Source organism: Poromitra crassiceps (genome assembly GCF_964638095.1).
Source record: "Poromitra crassiceps genome assembly, chromosome: 11".
Lineage (NCBI taxonomy): Eukaryota > Metazoa > Chordata > Actinopteri > Beryciformes > Melamphaidae > Poromitra > Poromitra crassiceps.
In genome coordinates, this window is record NC_139643.1 from 47,101,494 (window position 1) to 47,116,094 (window position 14,601).

At 39.8% G+C, this 14,601-nt stretch overlaps 1 protein-coding gene and 1 long non-coding RNA gene across 2 annotated transcripts in view; one reads left to right on the plus strand and one right to left on the minus strand.

Moving 5' to 3' along the window:
• Positions 1 to 14,601, minus strand: part of nudcd1 (NudC domain containing 1) — a 56,500-nt gene that overhangs the window by 36,895 nt on the left and 5,004 nt on the right. The gene's annotated exons all lie outside the window — the stretch shown is intronic.
• LOC310784569 lies at positions 2,080 to 9,713 on the plus strand. Its single transcript, XR_014553131.1, has 5 exons — positions 2,080 to 2,192; positions 4,838 to 4,990; positions 7,740 to 7,997; positions 8,112 to 8,218; positions 8,350 to 9,713. It is a non-coding gene; the product is annotated as an uncharacterized lncRNA (long non-coding RNA).

The window sequence follows — 14,601 nt, forward strand, 5'->3', positions numbered from 1 at the left end:
CAACTTCAGCTACTTATATCTTGGAAATGTTGCCGACTACAAAGAGTAAGAATAGATGTGAATGGCGTCGCGCATGGTTGATGGGCTGTGGATTTGGATGGATGTAAAATTAACTTGTATTTACTTGTGTATAGCGAAAGCAATAAGTTTTACATTTTTCAATCCCTGTTTTTTCCCATTTTCATTGTAAATGAAAATGTCAAAATCTAGACATAAAAAGAAAAACAAATTTACTCTGTAAAACGTTAATTAATTCGAACAAAATTAATGAGCCATCATAGGGAAGCTTTGAATGCTTTTGCAAGGCAGTGTGAACAGAAATGAAGATTTGATTGACAGCTGCATGTCGTGATATGATTGGTTGAAATGGGGTAGAAATTTGATAGTACTAGGTGACGTCAGCAAACTGTACATTACTGTTATCAATGAAATCTTGAAAAATGAACTTTTGATGTGAAAAAGTGTGAAAAAGTAAAGAAATTAGATTGTTGTGATTTTGTTTGCATACATTATTAAATAGGTGCCCTGCATACCCAGGTATTTGAACTAAAAGAAAAGAAAAGTCATTTTTGGGTTCAGCACATTTTACAGACAGTGCAAAGTTCTCAAGTAAAGGGAGTGAGGGCACTGAGGGCAAACAGAGCAACTCCCTGTAATAAACCCCTCCCATCTGCATTTCTCAGAAATGATGTGCTTTACAGGCAGTCACAAGACCACAGCAGCTTCCACATTATATAAACAGGGTTTCAACTTTAGACTGTTTCTCCCAGCTGGACATTATCATAGGTGACACAGTCTGTTTTCCTTTGAGCGAGAGCAGGAAGCCAAGGGATAGACTCTGATGAGTTTAATATTAATAACTTGGGCAAAACAGATAGAGTTGAATGTAATAAGTCAGATTGTAGCATCTGAAGAACCCATTGTTCTAAAGATTCAGATTTTTCTTTCAAACGGTTCACTTCCTTTACCTCACTTCTTTGCTATCTTTACTCCTCATGCCACGGGTCCTCGAGATCACGTAGGGAGGTGTCAACTACAGGAACTCAACTGGCTACCTTTAGAGGCCAGGGTGATGATCAATGGTCCACAGGATAGTTCATGATAGGGTCCCTAATTACCTCACCAACTACATCCCTAGAGTAGGTGATGTACTTTCAGTGCAGAATCAATATTGGCCAATGCTCATTTGCATTTATAGGGCCTTATGACTGGAATAAGCTGCCACTGGCCATCAAAGAGGGTTCAAACCTGAACAACTTTAAAGCAAAAGTTCAAATGTGGCTCCTGGAAAAGGTCTTAGTCAGAGTAAGGGGAGAGATTAGAGGGTCATTGCAATAATGTGTCAAATGCACATACTTGAATATACTTAGTTTAGTAGTAGTTTATCAGGATCAGGATCAGGATCAGGATATACTTTATTGTCCCCGAGAGGAAATTTGTCTTGGACAACAGTGCTACATACAGCTGCATCATAAGAAGACAACACAAATGACAAAATAACATAACAGGAACAACAAAGGTCTACACATTTTTTGGTGAAGAGATGCACCTTACATATGAGTTGTATGGAGTGCATGGAGTTGTATTGCAACTGACCCGTCAAAGGAAAAGACCCATAAAATAAAGAATTGCACTGAGGATAAAAGATGTGCAAAGAGATGGGCGGGAGACTAGATAAAGTGACGTATGCTACTGTGCAAAAGTGGCTTACAAATTAAAACAAATGGCAAGGTGATAAAAGAGTTTATAGTACAAAATGTACAAAATGTTTTGAGTTTATAGTACAAAACATTCACCAGGTTCCTCCCTGACATTTGGAGCAGCAGGTGATTACTGTTTTCAAGCTTCAGTCTTGCTGCCACGCAGTGGGCGTGACCCGCAGTGAGAGTTCTGCCTCTCTGATGTCACGTGCATAGCCTCTATTAAGTTCACTTGAGTTCCCGTCCTCACTCCTTATTTAAAAGTCTGCACTCCCTGTCTCATTCATTCACACCATTGCATGGGGCGGCAGGATCACTGTGATTTTCTTTTAGAACACCCATAATGGAGGCTGCTGCTGCTGCTGCTGCTGTTGTTAAAGGAGTTTCGATAGTTAAAGTAGCTTCTGGAATTGCTTCAGTTGTTGCTGGACCTTTGTGCTTCCTTGGCATCACTGCAGCTGGACTTTATTATCTATCTAGCCCTAGGGGCAGGTAAGTTAAACAATTGGGGAGGAGGGATGAAAACCAAGCCACGGCGTCATGTTATTTTACACTAGTTACCTAGACAATTACCTAGACACCTAGACATTACTAGACAGAGACCTACCTCTGTGTTTTTAATTTAAGTTATGCTGTGTGTCATTACTGTTGCTGCTGCTGTAATGCAAGTTCGTCTCTACGTCATGTTGTTGATTTTATATCAATATTTGAATGCGGGATGGTTTCAGCCAAAAAATGGCCCACTTGATGAGGGGGCTGTTTTCTGTCTCGCAGGCAAAGCACTCCACTCTGCCGCTCTGCAAAGCGATGTGCGCGGCGAACATGAAATCCCCGCCCCGTTGATATGGAGGTCTGTTTTTGTGGCTGTCGGTGAGCATGTTGGAACGCTGAAAATTGACACTATATCAGGGCACAATCAAAACTAACAGGTCACTAACTAGGGATGCCCATCCCTATCACTAACGTGTCTGGATCAGGGCTGTAGTGGTAAAAAAAAACAAGGTGGGTAAACTATACATTTTTGGGGCAGCATTCTCGCGCGTCGCGCCGTTACAAAAAAGGTGGATAAATAAACTTCAGCCCCTTATACTAGACTAGAACAACTGAAACTTATTATCATCATCATCATCGTTTATTTTGTGTACTGGTGTGATCTTTGTTGTTGTTTATTTTGTGTACTGTTGAGGACTACTTATTTGTTGTACTGGTGTGTTCCAGAACCTTTACAGGGTTTCAAGCTATAGAACCCATAAGAAGGTTATATATAGAACCACTTTTTCAAAGAGTGTGGGGCACAAATAATGATGCCTAAGTAATCACCAATCATTATTCAATTCATTTATGGAAAGTTTTGAGTTGAACTATGTTTTGCAGCCTGGTGGAGGCTGTTTTATCAGCCATTGGTTTTTACAGGGTTCAGACAATATTATTTCAAATGGCTTTGCTTTTTCCAGCACTATTTTTCTAATGCTTACTGCATTTCATATCAGGTTCACTTGTTTAGTTGTCTTTACCATAATACAGAGAGAAGGAGAGAGATAGAGAGATAGAGAGAGAGAGAAAGAGAGAGAGAGAGCCTCGCGTTCTATAGGAGTCAACAACTGGTCGTATTTAGCCTGGGTAAACCCAGCCCCCACGTGACCTGCTCTCAGATCCTGCTCACTAGTCTAGTAGGTTAGACTACTGCAATAGCCTTTTCTCTGGTCTCTCCAAAAAAGAACTTAGGCAACTTCAGCTCATTCAGAATGCTGCTGCTAGAGTTCTAACGAAGACTAAGAAAGCTGATCATATCACTCCAGTTCTTAAGTCCTTACACTGGTTGCCAGTGTGTCATAGAATAGATTTTAAAATACTGTTATTAGTCTATGAATCACTTAATGGCCTAGGCCCAAAATACATAGCTGAATTGCTCCCACGCTACGAACCGTCTAGACCTCTTAGGTCAGCAGGGTCCAGCTTATTAACTGTCCCTAGGATCAAATCAAATCGTGGGAAGGCCGCATTTACCCACTATGCTTCTGCTAGCTGGAACAAATTGCCTGAAGACCTCAGATCTGCCCCAACTTTACTTACTTTTAAAAATAGACTAAATACTTTTATGTTTACAGTCGCTTTTAACTGCTGACAGCTGTTTCTCAATCACTATTATACAATTAGTTTTAAAACATAGATGAATGCAATTACTGCTAAAAGCTGCAGGTCTGGGGGATGGTTCCGTAATACGGATATACTCACAAGTAGGGATGTTCATTTTGAAAATTTTCCAAAATCGATAATCGGTGAGAATTAACGATCAATTATCGATTATCGATTTTATTAATACTTAGAAAATTTTCAATATTTTCAATTTTTTTTTTTTTTTTTAACAAAATGAATGCCTATGGCAGAAAATACGAAAGACAACGTGTTCTCCTCAATGAACTCTTTATTTCAATGTGTCTCCTCTCCAACACTGCTGTCCCCGGCGCATGCCGGTGTGAATTTCTCATGTTTAAAACAGTTTTGTTGGCACAAAGGCCCGTGCCCAGCCAGAAAACTAGAGACTATATGAAGCTCCACCTCACGTTAGTCGGCTGTGCAATGGAGTGGGGCGAGGAGGAACGAATTCCACCCAAACCTAGTCCAAAAAAAAAAAAAAAAAAAAAAAATTATTTTTTTATTTTTAATAATTAAAAAATCGATCCAAATGCCACAGGATCGATTCCAATCCTTAACGATCGATTATCGATTTTCGATAATTGATGAACATCCCTACTCACAAGAGGGCGAGGTGATGCGTCAGGAGGGACGCACGCGTAAGGGGAGTTTAAAAGAGGACACCGTACCCAGACCTGAGTTTTATGTGTGTGTAGTCATGCTTCTTATATGTCGGGGGAATAAATATAGATAAATTGATTTATTCTATTATGCAAACCCAATGAGTCCTCTTTAAGTTTTTTGCTCTTTTTGCAACTGCTGCGCCTGTTGCTTAATGCACTTTTTATACTATTTTTTTAAGTTTTGTTGTGATGCTTTTAAATGTCCATTTTATTCTCTTCTTTTATTTTCCTGTCAACCATTTTATGTGAAGCACTTTGAATTGCCTCTGTGTATGAAATGTGCTATACAAATAAACTTGACTTGACTTGACTATACAGGTATACAGCCCTGAAGAAGAAGCCAGCCCCGAATAAGCCAGCCCCGAATAAGACACCCCCGAAGACGGCAGCCCAGAAGAAGAAGGATCGAGAAATGGATTCATCTGAATACGTTAACTACTTATATCTTGGAAATGTTGCCGACTACAAAGAGTAAGAATAGATGTGAATGGCGTCGCGCATGGTTGATGGGCTGTGGATTTGGATGGATGTAAAATTAACTTGTATTTACTTGTGTATAGCGAAAGCAATAAGTTTCACATTTTTCAATCCCTGTTTTTTCCCATTTTCATTGTAAATGAAAATGTCAAAATCTAGACATAAAAAGAAAAACAAATTTACTCTGTAAAACGTTAATTAATTTGAACAAAATTAATGAGCCATCATAGGAAAGCTTTGAATGCTTTTGCAAGGCAGTGTAAAGGGGGGGTTATAACTTAAGGGGACAATATAATTTCAAAACTCTCAGTATACGTACAACTATGAAAGGTTTTTGTGTTTCAACTACTGGTGTGAAACTATGGAACCGTTTGAGTGAGGAACTAAAGCAATGTCCAAACAAAAACCGGTTTAAAATATTGTACAAAAATATGATTTTCACAAGGTACAAGGAGGAGAGGAATGCAGGAGTGTTACACTGATTTTCACATGGTGGTGGTGGTGTTAGATTACATGTTTTATGTATGCAAGTATGTATGTATGTATGTATGTATGTATGTATGTACGTATGTATGTCTGTCTGACTGTATGTTTGTATGTATGAATAACTACATTTAAAAAAAAAATCCCCGCCCAGCTCATCTCGCTTTTTTGTCTCATTCCACCGATCAAAAACGTGGACAGCCCGGGTTGAGTCGGGGTTGAGTCATGCTAGTTTTGGTCCCTGCTTTGTTGAGGTTCCAGCGCTGTGAACCCGGGAACCATACCGTGACGTGAAAACACTGCAGACGACTGATTGGTCAGGCAGAATCGTTTTTACTGTCTACTGTCAATGCTGGATACCAGTTTAGTGGGGCTTACCCTCTCTTCTGTTATTTCCATCAGTCTTTTGTGTTGCTGCCTTCGGCTCTGGTGAAATAAAATCGATCTCCTTGCTCAGCTTTAACATGACGGTGGTTTTCAATTGTTTTGAGAGAGAAAAAGTCTGCTCCTCGGGAAGCCCTTTGTAGTTGGCTCCGCTAGGCCGGAGGCGGGGGTTTAGCGAAGCCGCGGTCTTGCCTGGTGAGTTCCGTGTATGGAATTAATTTTAACGTTATACGTTATAGCCTACTTCAGCTATGAGCGGAGGACAGATATGCGGTCGCTATGACGACCAGGTGTGGGCGGAGGCGAGTAAACTTGCTATGGAAACAGAGTCTATATCAAGTAGGGACGAGTAAGACCAGGTCGAGTAGAGCTGTACTGTGCTGTTATATGTGGTGGAAATGAGCCATTTGGGCACCACTTCCCACTGGTGCTAGCCTGGACTTTAGGCATGTGACCTTGGTCTGGGTCTGCCTATGAAGAAACAGCGGTGATTCAAGCGTTTCAAATTAGTTTGAACAATTGCAACAACAATAATAATAGCGTTATAATGCATACATCTTGGCCATGTTTTCGTGTTAGCAGATTTACTGTTGCCTTGGTCGCTCTAGAGGTGTCCTCAACATTGAATCGAAGTCATCCAAATGTCGCTATCTAGAACATGTTTTACAAAATGTTTTGATAAGCGTTAGCAAGCGAGCTAACCTAGCAGGCTCTTCATAATGGAGATCAGTCGGCAGATCCTGCTAATAATGGTAGCCTTACCAAGCTGAGTAATGCAAGTTTTCTTACTATCGTGTGAAATGTATCATTACTCCAAACAAAGACATAGCCAAGATGTATTCTTGCTTGCTTGCTTGTTCAGTGTAGCCTACTTACTTCGGCAATTGACATTGTTCGGAAAAGGCTTTCTGCAGTTGTCTATTTAGGAGTTGCGTTGTATCCATGTCTCGCCATTATCTGGCTGAGATGTGTGTTGGAGGGGGGCGGGGGGAGGGGGGCGAGGATCAAGTTAGTTTGGGTAACGCCCATATGTTTTGGTTTGAGATGCTGTTGAAACTGTGACATCTAGCGGACAAAAATCGTAATAGGGCCTTTAATATTTGTAAATCAGACAAGACTTAGGATTGCAAATCATATATTTTGGTAGCACCTTTACATTACAGCTCGGTAACAACATGTAATAGTGGGGTGTGATAATAAAGATGTAATAATTATGTAAAACAGTGTAATTGTAATAACCAGGTAATAGCTTGGTATTAACACTGGTGGGCCGCTATCGGTCTTTTAGTGTTTATTGGTATTGTATTGGGAGACTAGTTCTTGTTACAGATATTATCTGCCCCCCGTTGATATCTTGAAGTTGTAATACATTTATCCTCCCATGATTTGTTACTGAATGGTTTCCCCCCAGTTAGAAGGTGACTGTTGTTCCATAACTGACCTTTTCCATACACTCTTGACTTTCGGGAACCTTTCTGCTGTTCTAAAGACTTGTAGCATACAAGTAAAAATCGGATCGTAATGTAGACCACATTTCTTGGTAGATATACCTATAAGGAGAAAATAATTCAATCTTATTGGTGCTATTAACTCTTGTTCCAGTTTCCAGTACAATTACATTGTATTACTCTTATTATTACACTGTTGCCTCCCCATTACCATGTTGTTACCGAGCTGTAATGTAAAGTGTAATGTTCTAGCAAAATTCTGCCCCCCCCTCCCCCCAAACCTCGTTTTCTCCCCTTTTTTTTTTTAGTAAATAGGGGTAAAGTAATCAAGTCAAAGTACAAGGATCAACTCAGTTTGGAGTTGTCTGGAGTCAACAACTTATAGGTGGATTTCTTATAATGCACTAATCCAGTCTTCTCCCTTTTAGGAATAAAAAAAAAAGGCGTACGTCTACCGACCCTGGGGCAGTTCAAGCGGATCACATCCCACCACTGCAGTCTTGGATAAAGGCATCAAAACACAAGGATATAGAAAAACTCCGAGGCATAAATCCTCGTCTTTATGAAAAGGTGAGGAGCGTGCTTCATGACCCGGACGGAAAACGCCTGCCCACTATGCAGGTGATCGCTGCTCTTCACGGAGCTGTTCTGACTACTGGTAACAGCATTGCTGCACAAGAATTACGGTTGGTGTTCTTGGATTCACAGTATTGCATATAACGTACTATATAATGTATGTGTGCATGTGGTTTGATTTGACACTTGCTAACTGTTCTCTGATTGTTTTGTTGTGTTCTTAGCACTCTGATTGCAGAAAGAATGGTTGCAGGAGATGTTGTGTCAATGCTGAAACTGTCTTTCATCGGCGCTCATCCTTTCGTTGCCTGGAAAATAAGACATGATGCAGGTTTGTATGCTGACATTTGCTACATTTATGTGTACAAGATGGATGTCACTGTGTCTGAGCTGCTGTGTTTGATATTTTGAGTAGTAGTTTATGCATGAACTCTCCTTCACAAATACTTTGTCATTTGTTAGGATGGAACAAGGAAAAACCCGAAGCTGTTATTACAGATGACAGCACGATGAAACTTTACAGGAAAGGCTTCAAGGGAGTGCTGATCTATTTCCTTGGCCATGAGATCATCAATCAAAGTGAATTTGAATATCTCATGGAATATGTTGAAAATGAAGGCTATATTGACAGAGATTCTCCTGAGTATCAAGAAATACTTGATATTAACCTACGCAACCCGCCGAAGAAATATAAGAAATAAGCGGGTTGTCCACTAATTGCATGCCTTCCCGCAAAAAAATTGTGTACATTTGAAAGTAAAATGCATCAATCTGGTGCACTTCGAGCGCAAAATGAAGAGGCTAGAATAGATCTATGAACAACTACACACATCACATTAATATACTCTTATGTGCTGTGGCTTTACAAGGATGAAAAAATAGGTATCTCCATATATTCTGCATACAGGTCACATATGGTAGAATTCTGCTTGCTTAAATACAATATCCCATCTATACCAAAATTACTTACAGGGGAGAACGTAAGAACAAAGTAACATCAAGCTTGTAGGCATAAAAAACTAAGATAAAATAAAGGGAATTTCCTAACTTTGATTGGAATGATGTTCAGTCAAGACAATACTTATATAAACCCTAAAGCAGGAGTCTGCAGTCAACTAGTTGAAATTAATATATGGCAGTCAAAATCTATTTGTGGTGGTCAAAATCTACCATCACAAATAAATAAAGGTATGGGAAACGCTGCAATAAAAGGTAGGGAATTATCAATACAATCACAGCATTGTGATGTTTAAACAGTTAAATTCATAACTGATGTTGGTACATCATTTAGCTGCTTTGATCAATTTTATGTCATGACCCTTTTGTTTTCTTTCTACCTGATGCTACATAATGAACACTGCTGATTTAAATAATGCATATTTATTTGTGTCTGTCTTCTTTCTTTCCCCTCCCATATTATTACATGCACCCACAAAATAAACATATTTTCAGGAAAATATAATTTTTTGCTTTCACCCTTTGAAATGCACTTCATCTAACATAACATGAAATAATATACAAAATGTAAACTTTCAGCAACTAAGAAAAACAGCTTTGTTTTCAGCTTGACCACTGCTTTATTTCTGAGTTTATCCAATCAGTTTTGAAAGGGTTTCACAAAAGACGGTGGTGGAATCTTATGTGATTCTTCAGTTGAAGTTAAAATGAACATTTTACTTTATTTACAATGTTTTCACCAGGCAGTGACAATATGTTCATATAACTTCCATCAGTTTGTTGTTACTTCATATGTGTACTATTAATTTACATATTAAGATTTCTGTATGCAAAAACGTGGGTAAACTAAACTCTGTTCTGAAAATAAAAACAAGTGTTAAGTAACCTTTTGATGTGTTTTGATCTGTGACTATTGTATTATTTAGTCTATTATTATTGTGCTTGCAAGGCAAGGCACAATCTTGATATTCGCCATACTTATAGTTATATCTGCCAAAACTTGGGCACATAAAAACAGATTTCAAGTTTCTCCCTACTATAAGTGTGCACGGCTGTCATACCTCTCTCCCCCCACCTCATGAAAGAGACTCCTTAACATATACAAATAGTGTAGTGGCCGTACTGTACCGCACTGTAGATGCTATCATTATGTATGACTAATGTTCAATAGTATGTTTAATTAGGTATATGCTACTTGCACCTAACAGAATGTTATTATGTTTAATTATGTTTAAAGTATGTTCATGCCATTTGCACATTATGTGCAGTGAATACGCCACTGTCTGTGGCATGTCTACTGCTTTATTGCTTGTTGCCTCTTGTTTTGTTTTTTGTTTTTTTTGCACTATGTTGTAACAGAGTCTACAGCACAAGAATTTCACACGTGATACTTGTACTTAGGGGTGGGAATTGTGGAGTAACTCACGATACGATATGGTCACGATACTTGGCCCTCGATAACGATATTATCACGATACAGCGATTCTGCGATAATCGATATATTGGAAGAAATTTTACCTACGATACATCACGATATCTGTGTAACTGAAGAGAAAAAAATATCCCTAAAAGGCAAGAAGCAGGTATTATGTATTTATTAGCAGAATTGACATGAACTCTCTGAGTTCACTCACTCACTCATACCATTTTCGATACCACAGAGGAAAAGTTACACATTAAGTCTTTTTATTATTATTATTAAAACAAGAAAACCTATATAACCTACCTACCTATATAATTTCTAAAAGTAGATATTAATGATCAAACATTTCCATTCATGTAGCCTACAGTATTTATGTTTTTGTTTCAACTACAAACATAAATACATTTCAAACTTGAAACTATGTTTCAACTACCACACACAGCATAATATTTTAGCCTGTTTATTATTATTATTATTATTATTATTATTATTTTTTTTTTTTTAAATAAACATATCGATACTTGGTGCCAGTGTATCGATAACGTATCGCAAGTGGAAATATCGCGATACCGTGAGTATCGATATTTTGTCCCACCCCTGCTACTTGTACTACGGAGTGACAATAAAAATCTTGAATCTTGAATCTTGAAAGAGATTGCAACTTCACAGAGAGATCAAGTTGTTAAGTTGGCCGGCGTACGATCCACACTTCCTCCCAGCATCACAAGACCACAGCTATAGATTATGGGCTAAACGAGGCATCACCTCACTATGCCGAATAGTGACACAGGGAAATTTTAATAGCTTCAAAGACCTAAGCCACTCTTATGGGCTGGGCAAAGAGGACTTCTATCGGTATCTACAGGTCCGTCACTTCTTCTTAAAAGAGGTGGGGGGACCTGACCCCGTTGTATCCTCAGAAATAACCCAGGTATTTGTTAATGCATATGACACTAAAAACAATAGAGGTATAATAGGTAAACTATAATATAAGGGTTTTATCTCAATAAATCTAAATTCAACTAATTACATTAGGCAACGCTGGGAAAAAGAAACCAATAGGGTAATAGAAGAGGAAGCATGGCTTCAAGCGTGGGAAACTCGATCCACCTCCACAAATTTTTTTGAGAGATTTTTGTTGGAAGACACTTATACGTTTCTTTATTACTCCCAACCAGAAATCTACATTCAGTGGGTCTCAGCATTCCTGCTGGAGGGAGTGTGGCTCCACGTCGGCTGATCATGCACATATCTTTTGGCTGTGCCCATATATTCAACCATTTGGAAAGAAGTGGACCAATTAAGCAAGAAATAAATTACCAAATGCTGGCTACAGAAGAATCCCCCCCCACCATTGCCCTCTTTATCAATACAGTGAACTCTATCCGTTCAATGGAAAAGATGACCTTCTCTCTCCCCGACTCCAAAAAGAGAAGGGGGATAGATTTTGGGAAACATGAGACTATTACTACAACCTAGATGTCTAACAAGTTAACAGCCAACCCTTGTCTCTGTCTATTAGAACTTTGTTATTATTGTGAACCACTCCTCCATTTTAATTTTAATTTTAACTCTTAACTCATTGAGTGCCAAGGACGGACATGTTCGTCATTTCAAATAGTAACGTAGAGTGCCAAGGACGGACATGTTCGTCAATTGCGTTTTTTGACGGTGGGGCGTCGATCAAAGCCTTCTGCCTCTGATGTACAAATATTATAGCTATTGGATGTGTCTAACCTATTTTACAGAACCCTTAGGTGGCGACAGTGCTCTCCACATAACAGAAAGGCAAGGAAAAAACAAAGAAGAAGTCGTTATGGAAACGGAAATCGCATCGCATCCGTATGCATCGATATGCTGAAGCACGTTACTGCAGCTGTGCCTGCAGCAGCCAATCTGCTCCCACAATTGAGCCGGACAGCACATCCGCACATCCACACCGTGGAGTTGTTATTATTCTCAACTGGAAGCATCGTTGCCGGTGACAAACACACGCGGAACGCTGTAAAAAAGCAGGATGTCGATGTCCCTTCACTGTGCGCACAGCAAACTCAGCAGAGAGCCACCACAGACAGGAGGAGGAGTGTGCAGTTGAGGCGAGGCGGGGCGGGGCGGGGCGGGGGGGGGGGGGGGGCACGCAGAGCAGCGCGCAACACCCAGACAGACCCAGGCAGCAGGACAGGATTGACAAACGCAAGCCAGAATATCCGATGCCCACCAGCAGCAAATCAAGACCAGCAAGAAGCTGCAACCAGCAGCGCACGCAGGGGCCAGCGCTGCTGGTTGTAGCTAAAAAATATTATTCTGCCAAACAGAATTCCCTGGCCTTCACTGTTTTATTGAAGGAAATTATTTTTGAGGTGTGACTACATTAGAAAAGATTAGCTTCAGAGTCAGTGATGTGCTTGAAATGTTTAATTTCACAAAAGGCCAATTATCTCAGCTTCTAGAAAAAAATTGCTGTTTTTGGATGAATCAAGCTATCTTCTCCGGCTCATAACTAAAGAACGGAAAATGGGATCAATAAACTTTTTTTTGCAGATGATAGAATCGAGTCTCATCGTTCTTTGTGCGTGTTCAGTGTTTACATAGTAATATCACACAATATTCTGTGGGCCTCGAGAAATCACTGAAAACGCTCTGAAACTCTGGCACTGGGAGCATCCGTTCTCCAAAAGTGGCTGGCACTCAATGAGTTAATTTCCTATTGTTTTTTTTTCTTTGATGAGTGAATTGTAAGGTCCTAGACAGAGGTCAAAGGGTCATCCATGTGATGCGGTCTGTAGTTATTTGTGAGAGTGAGGAGGTGACGTTTTAGACACCATCATATTATAGTCAACACCTGGTTTAGACTGATGTGGGTTTCTGAAGGCCGATGCCGATACTAAAGCCACCGGGGATGGGAGAGGGAGGGAGGGGGTTTATTTGGTGTGGTACCAAATAAATGATGTGATAAATAAAGAACAATATTGAAATTGAGAAGTGTGGACAAATTTTTTACAACTGTACATTTTTGTTGTTACAGAGAGTGTCAAGTACAGAAAAAAGGTACCATTTGGTACCGGTATCGAATTCCAGGTACAGTACCGGTACCTGCCAGATCGGTCTCCAGAGAGCCCTAAATGAGCTTAACGAAGAAACAAACAAACGGCTTTAGGGGTGAGCCTCGGAAAGCTGCAGGTCTGCGGAGCGCAGCATATCTCATTTGTAGGCTAATGTCATCGTTGGCTTATTTATCTGGGTTACGCTCTGTTCTAGATAATTCTATGTGAACACAAACTACTCCCACTAGCTACTAGTTTCATGTAGGAACTAGCTAGCAGGTAGCGGGTGTAGTTTGTTCAAAAGAAAAACGTTCCTAGATGAAACTGCTCACAACAAGGCCTGTGGATTATCTTGAGTAACCGGGTCATGATTGCTGGAAAGAGACATTGCTGTTGTTGAGTTTTTCAATTGTGTTTTTTTTGGGGCGCTTTGAGCACCACAAGCCGAGTGCCATCCAGTTCCATTGGATTGGAGAGAAGGCAGAAATCTCTAGGGCCGATATCTCCAAAACCCAGACAACTAACACAAAACAATTTAGATGGATTATAAATAGCACTACAGGTGAGAGGGAAAAATATGTATTTTGGATTTTAGGGTGAGCTGTCCCTTTAATTTTTCTCCTTGTATTTCTTCCTTATCATTCTATGGCCACAGGAATATTGGCAGGCCTCTGTCTCTGACCCTGCACCCTATATTATTGATTACTCATAATAATGTATGGGTGTTCTATGAATATATTTGACTGCACTATGGCTGGGAGCATCAGCTAAATACCTTCAGGTGTAATTGTAAAAAGTAGACATTGTGACAAGGTTGTGGGAGAGTGAAAAGCATTTTAAGATAGTTTGAGGAGCAAGACATCGATTTAATGTCTTGTCTTCCCCGAAAAACTTGAGTTCAGCACTTAAGCACTCAGAGAGAGATGAGGGATGTGCACTCCTCCTCGCAGTATTTTTCATGATTACAAATGAGAGAGAACAACACCTCCAAGTTATGTACATAGCTGTGAAATATTATTGACCGTAAACCGCGAGCACCAAATGAGCAAACATTGCCCCAAAAAAATTGATTTAAATGGTCTATATAGTGTCGTGCTTTACAAAAGTGATGTTTATATTCTGTCAGCAAAATGTAAATGTCATCATAGTGTTATCAGTGCCCACCATTATCTGGTTGAAAAAGGTGCAGAGAAGCGTGACTTTCATGATAACTGTGTAACTCGTTTACAGAGTGCCAAAGTTACGCCCTCTTCCACGCTCAGCATATGAACCGAGGGATTTCATCCGCCA